General features: G+C 32.5%; 1 pseudogene; it reads right to left on the bottom strand.

The window, feature by feature from the left end:
* Positions 1-2,473: 2,473 nt before the first annotated feature.
* LOC125124338 (transmembrane protein 258-like) lies at positions 2,474-2,706 on the bottom strand (annotated as a pseudogene).
* Positions 2,707-7,148: the final 4,442 nt, after the last annotated feature.

The following is a 7,148-nucleotide window of genomic DNA, read 5'->3' as shown; positions in this document are numbered from 1 at the left end:
CTGTGAAGCACATTTAACATGAGATCTCACACAATACATTGTCCCTAAAAAATAGAGGATTATTTGTCCCATTTTATACAGCAAAGAAACCTGTTTAAAGACTTGAAGTAGTTGTCTAGCCCACACAGCTAGCCAATTATGGAGACAGGAATTGAACTCAGTTATAGCAGATATTCAAACCTTTCTCACATTCTAACATTATTGCATTATTATCCTTTAGTTTTAAAAAATTAGGTCTATCATGCTCAGTAACAATGATATTTATATTCACATGTAAAATGTATCTGTTATAAATATTTGGCATTTAAAACTTTTAAGGTTGTAAGGTCACATTTTAATTCTGGCAACTTACATTTTTCTTACCTGATTTAAATCAGTAGTTAGCATCTTATTAGCCATGCCATTGTTCAGATTAAAAATGCAGATAATTTTTCTGTGAAATGTATCTTCTTTGTCCACTGGCCAACAAAGAATTATTTGCATTATTTCCTTGGTAGCAACTTTATGCTGATAGTAACATCTAGTAGGAAAGAAGGCAAATATATTGATTCTTTAAAAAACAGGGGTCATATTTATAAGAGCATGGTTGACACAATACTCAAAAGTCAGAGAAGAAAACAGATAATATGAATATTTATAAAATGTCAATTTTTATATCCTTCAAAAGTTATCATCGGCTATTTTTCGTATGTCCTATTTTAATAGCTTTCCTCATGTATATTATATATTTCCTCATAGAGCTAATACCTGGATACCCAGCTATGCCAAAATATAGAATCCTCTAAAATGTCTAAAATTACTTTGGAGAATGGAAAAAAAAAGATTTTTATTTAAAATGGCACATGCACTATTTTTGTGGTTTGCTTCTTTAATTATCTTAAAGATTTTACATATCAAAACATGACATGCTATAATCCATCAGTTGATACAATACAGCATAGTAAATCATGATGTAATAGATTGTTTGCCATGGCTCAATGCTTCCAATAATGGTGTAATATAAATTTATATGAAAGCATGTTTAATACATCTATTTTTAAAATTCAGCTCTCTTCTTCAAGAATGGAAGCACACTAAATATTAAGCATGGCTCTTAAAATGTAGTTTTTCAGCAGAAAACACCATTGTAATATTCCAAAGAAAAAATTCTTAGTATATAATGGCATTTTTGTCATTAGGCTTTGTAGAGATTTCAATCTTATGCCATTCATACATCTTTATCTTCCACATATAATAATAAGAATCTTTATGATCTATGAATAATTGGACTGGATACGTATAATCAACCCTCAATTATCATTTCAGAGGCAAGAAAGAAATCACATAGATAAATGAAATTCTCAGATAAAACAAGAATCAGAGGATCATGAAGTTTAGAGCTGAAGGGGCCTCAGAGATCAGCTACTCCAACCCCCTTATTTTACAAGATGAATAAGTTGAGCCCCTTGAAAGGAAGAGGTTTTTAAAAGGTCACAGAGCAAGGTTATTTGCAGATCAAGGACCACTGTTTTTCTGGCTCTGGCTCTTTCTGCAGTCCTACCCTGTCTTTTTTAAAATCAAAGTCTAGTTGATTTATAATGTTATGTTAGTGTCAGCTGTACAGCACAGTGATTCAGTTATGTATATCTTTTTCATGTTCTTTTCCCTTATAAGTTATTACAAGATACTGAGTATAATTCCCCGGATCCTTGCTGGCTATTTTGTCTATAGTAGTGTGTATATGTTAATTCCAACCTCCTAATTTATTGATCCCCCCCCTTCCGCTTTGGTAACCAGACTTTGTTTTCTAAGTCTATTAGTCTATTTCTTTTTTTAAAATAAATCCATTTGTACTTTATAGGAGTCCACATATAAGCAATATCATATTATATTTGTCTTTGGCTTACTTCACTTGGTATGAGAATCACTAGGTCCATCTATGCTGCTGCAAATGGCATTATTTCATTTTTTATGGCTGAGTAGTATTCCATTACATAGTTATATACATTTTCTTTGTCCTTTCAACTGCTGATGAACATTTAGATTGCTTCCATGTCTTTGTTATTGTAAATAGTGCTGCAGAGAACTTGAGTTCATGTATCATTTTGAATAACAGTTTTTTCCACATATATGCCCAGGAATGGCAGAATCAAATGGTAACTCTATTTTTAGCTTTTTTTAAAGAAATTGCCATATTGTTCTTCATAGTGCCTGTACTAAGCCCTTTCAGGTGAAGTTTAATGAGTGACTTAAACATATCTTGGAACACTGAATTACATTTTTCCAACTTTTCCTTTCACATTACTTCAAAGTCCTACCTAATATCTTAAAAGTGCTGCTCAAAAGTATTCTAAGTTTTGTTTTTGTTTGTTTGTTTGTTTCGAAAACACTACCTTTATTGTGAGCAGCAGGTGGGGTACTTCCAGTAAGAGAAAAAAATTAATTTACAAAACCATGGATTTGGTGAAGCCACCTGGTTAGAACCCTTGGGAGCTCACACATAGATGCTGACCCAGAGCAGCAGGAAGAGGACTCCAAAGCCCTTGAAGTGTGAGGCCACCAAAATGATGAGGAGCTTCTTGGAGATATCCCGAGGGTGCTTGGTGGAGGTGACCTCATAAACAAAGAACTCGGCAGTGAACAACATGCCAATGACCAATAACACATGATCAGATGTGGAAAGAAAGCCAGGTTCACTGAGCTGGTGTATCTGCTCATGACCTCAAGCTCAATTTTGCAGGGCACAGTATGATCCACTGCTCCACTATTTAACTGTTGTTTTTTAAGACTTATAAGGATGCTTAGATATCATTTGTCAATTGGCTAATAAAAGCAATTACTTTTACTGAGTCCAACACCCTTCTTTCCAATGTATTCTGATGGAGATATAGGGGAGAAAAAAGCAGGTAAGTCAATGAAAGATGTACTTGAGTAAATGTTCTTAAATAGGATACCAAAGAGATAAAAAGAGACTCATTCATTTATTTAACACTCTTTCATTAAGTACTTAAATGTTTGTGACTTCCAAACTTTCCTTCTGATAAAATTTCTTTCTGCCACTCTTCAGAATCCTGATGCAGTAGCCAGGCTGAACATAGGAATATGCATCCTTAATTATGACTCTCATGATTAGATATATTTAAGGAAACTTGATACTATATGAAAACAATGGTGCCCCTTTAGGTATAGAATTGTTAATAAGAAAGAGACACTGATTTTGTAGAATTTACAGATTTGACGTGGAGATAAAGATATAAACAAATGTGCCCTCAACTTAGGAGAAAAGGAAAACTTCCTGGGATGTCATGTATGTATGAACAATGAATGAATGTTTATTGTTTGTCTTTTTTTAGGGCCACAACTGGGGCACATGGAGATTCCCAGGAGGTTAGGTGTCCAATTGGAGAGGTAGCCACCGGCCTATGCCAGAGCCACAGAAATGCCAGATCTGAGCCACATCTGTGACTTACACCACAGCTCACAGCAATGCCAGATCATTAACACAGTGAGCGAGGCCAGGGATCAAACCTGCCTCTTCATGGATGCTAGTCAGTTTCGTTAACCGCTGAGCCATGACAGGAACTCCAATAATTAAATTTCTATAGATAGCGATGGAGAACAATACAGGTATCGGGGATGGTATTTGCACAGTTAGACAATAGACATATAGCTAGATGGGAGGAGGGAGGGTATACAGTCAGTCTATGAAAAAGTGAAAAGGGAGGTTTGGCTACAGTTGATATACATGAAGAAATGCAAGTGGAGGCTGGGCAGGAATGGTATTTTGGAATCAGAGCATCAAGAATTTAAAGATCTAGACAAACCAATCTCAGATTGTCCTTGAACATGGAAGAAACCTGATCAGAGTCGATGGCTGGCATCTTTTTTAAAAAGTAGTGTTCATGATGAATTGGACTAAGGATAAACTAAAAAATGGGGAAACCAGTTGAGAATTGGCTTGGCAAGACCAAATTAAACCTGCAGCATACTTCCAAAAATATAAATGTACATCTGGTGTTTCAGACATTTTCAAAGCTATCATAAAATAATGAAAGGTGCCTCAGGATTGCTTACCCAATCATGGTGCAATCTCATCTGTTAGGATCTTCCAGATTTAGTGGAAATCTATCCAATTTTTAGAGATTTCCAATGCAGTTCATTTCAATACTTAGTAATTTGCACTGTCAAAAACATGTACCAATCTAATAAAAATTCTTCTCTAATTTTTTGGTTCAGACTTTCTTGTTCAAAGTCAATGTGTAGAAGTAAATTTTTAATTGTTGTTGATCTTATCATTACTACAAAGTCCCTTAAGACATAGCTTTCTTTCTTTCCTCTAAAATAAGCAGTTTAATTCCATTAACTTCTCTTTTATTTCTTATTTTCAACTATCTTCTTAGCCTGTACTTATATTTTGGCTTTCCTATTAGCCCTAACCATGTTTAGCTATAACGTCTAGTTGTGTCTGTGTACTGAGTATATGTTAGTTTTTTTTTTCTTTTTAAGCAAGTCAGAGACCCTTTTTCATAAGGAAGTATATTTGTCAAGTATTTGAAAAAATAGTTTATGTAAGGCAAAATAAAAATATTTTGTAGATTCTGTTACATTTTAAAGACATTATTTACATTCCATTAAAATGAATAAAAGTATATTACAGTTACAGTTAAAACTTATCAAAAATGATTGAGAAGGTAATTGGAATTAGAAAGGCTTTTATAAGCATAATATGAAAACTATAGACAATTTACTTATAGCCATTTTATGAGGTAAAATACTACATCAAGGCCAGTTTTAAAGTTTAAAACAAGGGGGAATATGTATGTAACAGATACAAACACACATAAATTAACTATTCCTAACTCTAATAGCTATATTACAACTAAATAAGAATGAGCCAACTTTTAAAAAGGAGGAGGTGCAAAGAGCAGTAACAACCATTTAAAGAATATGAGATTTTTAATGCAAAAAATTAAAATAAATTTAGGATTGTTTTTACCTATCTGTATCAACATACACAGTGATAATGTTTAGAGTTGATAAGGATGAGGCACATAAAAGATGTTATATATTGCTAGTTATCATGTAAAGTAGAATAATCTTCTGTAAAGGCAATGTATTAACATATTTTTCAGTGTGTGGCTTCTTTGATTTCCTTTGCAAAAACTGGTTCTACAGTAATATTCACATAAGCATGTAAAAGTATGTGTACAAGGATGTTAACTATAATCTTTTCTTTAGTAAAAAAATGTTGGAAATGATATTTAAAAGTATGTTAACTGGATAAAGTATGAGTTAACCACATATAGGGATATTATGTAGTTTTTAAAAGGTGAGGCAAAATTATTTCAGCTGAAACAGAAGAGATTCATTTCAGCTGAAACAGAAGAGATTCACAATATATCACTAAGTGAAATAAGTAACTTGTGTGCTGTGGGGGGGTGCCTTTGTGTGTGTGTACGCTATGTATGTGTGTGTATATATACATATATATACACACACACGCTCTCTCTCTCTCTATATATATATAAAATTCTATTGCTTTATGTACATAACACTTATACATAGATGTAAATCAGTATCATCAAATACTACTGGAAACTTTCTGAGAAATGAGTTTCTTGAGATTTTTAAAAAATTTTTAACATTTATGTTTTCTGTAATGTTTAAATATTTTACAATAAATTTGTATCACTTTGTAAAAAGGAAATAACTATAAAATGTTTATAAAGTCATAAACCATATAGATCCATTTAAAAAAAGAACAGTGTAGGCAAGCGTTTTATCATATCCTTCCTTTCCAAACCAGTGAAAGCTGGTAGTGAGTGGAAATTGAAATACTTTCCTGAAAGGAGATTAATTATAATATAATAAATTACTTGATTTTTTTGGCTGATGTTTTTGCCAGTTTAATTTCTATTATTTAAACAAGCTCTATGATTCTGAGAGAGTTGCATAAAAAAATTAAATACTATAGATTGTATGTACTCACCTGGGAGTGAATGGATGGCAGAAGAAAAGAATGATGAAGCCATTACAGATGGAAAACACCAAATTTGCCCAAAATGACACTCAATAGTGACATGCAATTTTTATCATAGCAAAAGTGTGAGTAATCTCATTATTTCAACTCTGCATCTTCAAAAGTTTGTACTTTTTCTTTTCACAGAAGGTAAATCAAACCATAAAGTATCTATTTTCACACCAAGTTGTGATCAATGCAAACTAATACATGCGTTAAAAGTGATATAACATTTCAAATTAAGTGGCCAGGCTTTGTTAAGAGTTTGTGATAATTATGGAGGGAAGCTTGAGAGTAAAACTTGAGTTACAGTGTTTAGGACAAGCAAATTTCAAAAAAGGTCACATAAAAGACTATGATATAATAAGAAAGCAGATGGCTTAAGAGTGATGAACAAGTAGTAAAATTCTTACAATACAAAAAAATATTCATAATACTACTTTGAAAGAAAATGGAGGTATCTCAAATTTTAACTTTACAAGCAAATAATGTTCAAAAAAAAGTAAAAACTACTGAAGTGGTATATAAACTTACCTGTCACCACCTGTTTAAGAAAAGAAAAAAAAAAACTTAAAAGATAAATATGTGAAAAAAATCAGCTCTTTAATAAACACATGAGTTATATGAAAGCCCAGAAGAATCAGCTTTTTGAAAAAAATGCTAGAAACCAGAAAAAGGAGCTTTTAAATAAGAGAAAAAGATAGCTAAATGTGCCCTTTGATTGGGGCAAATAATATTCTAGTGAAAAATGACTGACCAACTGTGCTTACTTAATTTTCAATTTGGATAAATGATAATAATGACAAGATTATCACTATTATTTTATTATAGCACTTTGTATTTTAGTTAAAGCATTTCACATACATTATAGCATATATATCTTGCTGTACTCCTGCAATGTATATATTATCACTTGGTCATTCTAATTTTTATAGAGAAGAGAGAGTCGGTGGTGTGACATACAGCAAGTATGCAGTACAGTAGTAACATGACACTCTAACATCTGAGTTCAAGTAGAATATTATGTACTGTATCAGCCTGCTTTTGGAGAATTACAAGTTCACACAATTTGAAATACGTAAGTAGGATGTAAGTAATACTGAGTCCAAGATGAGTGTAGGACTTTTAGGAGAGGACCTCCAGTTAGCAT

The sequence above is a fragment of the Phacochoerus africanus genome, chromosome 4 (assembly GCF_016906955.1).
Source record: "Phacochoerus africanus isolate WHEZ1 chromosome 4, ROS_Pafr_v1, whole genome shotgun sequence".
Lineage (NCBI taxonomy): Eukaryota > Metazoa > Chordata > Mammalia > Artiodactyla > Suidae > Phacochoerus > Phacochoerus africanus.
Note: the sequence above shows the minus strand (reverse complement) of the source record. Positions and strands in the feature narration are given on the sequence as shown.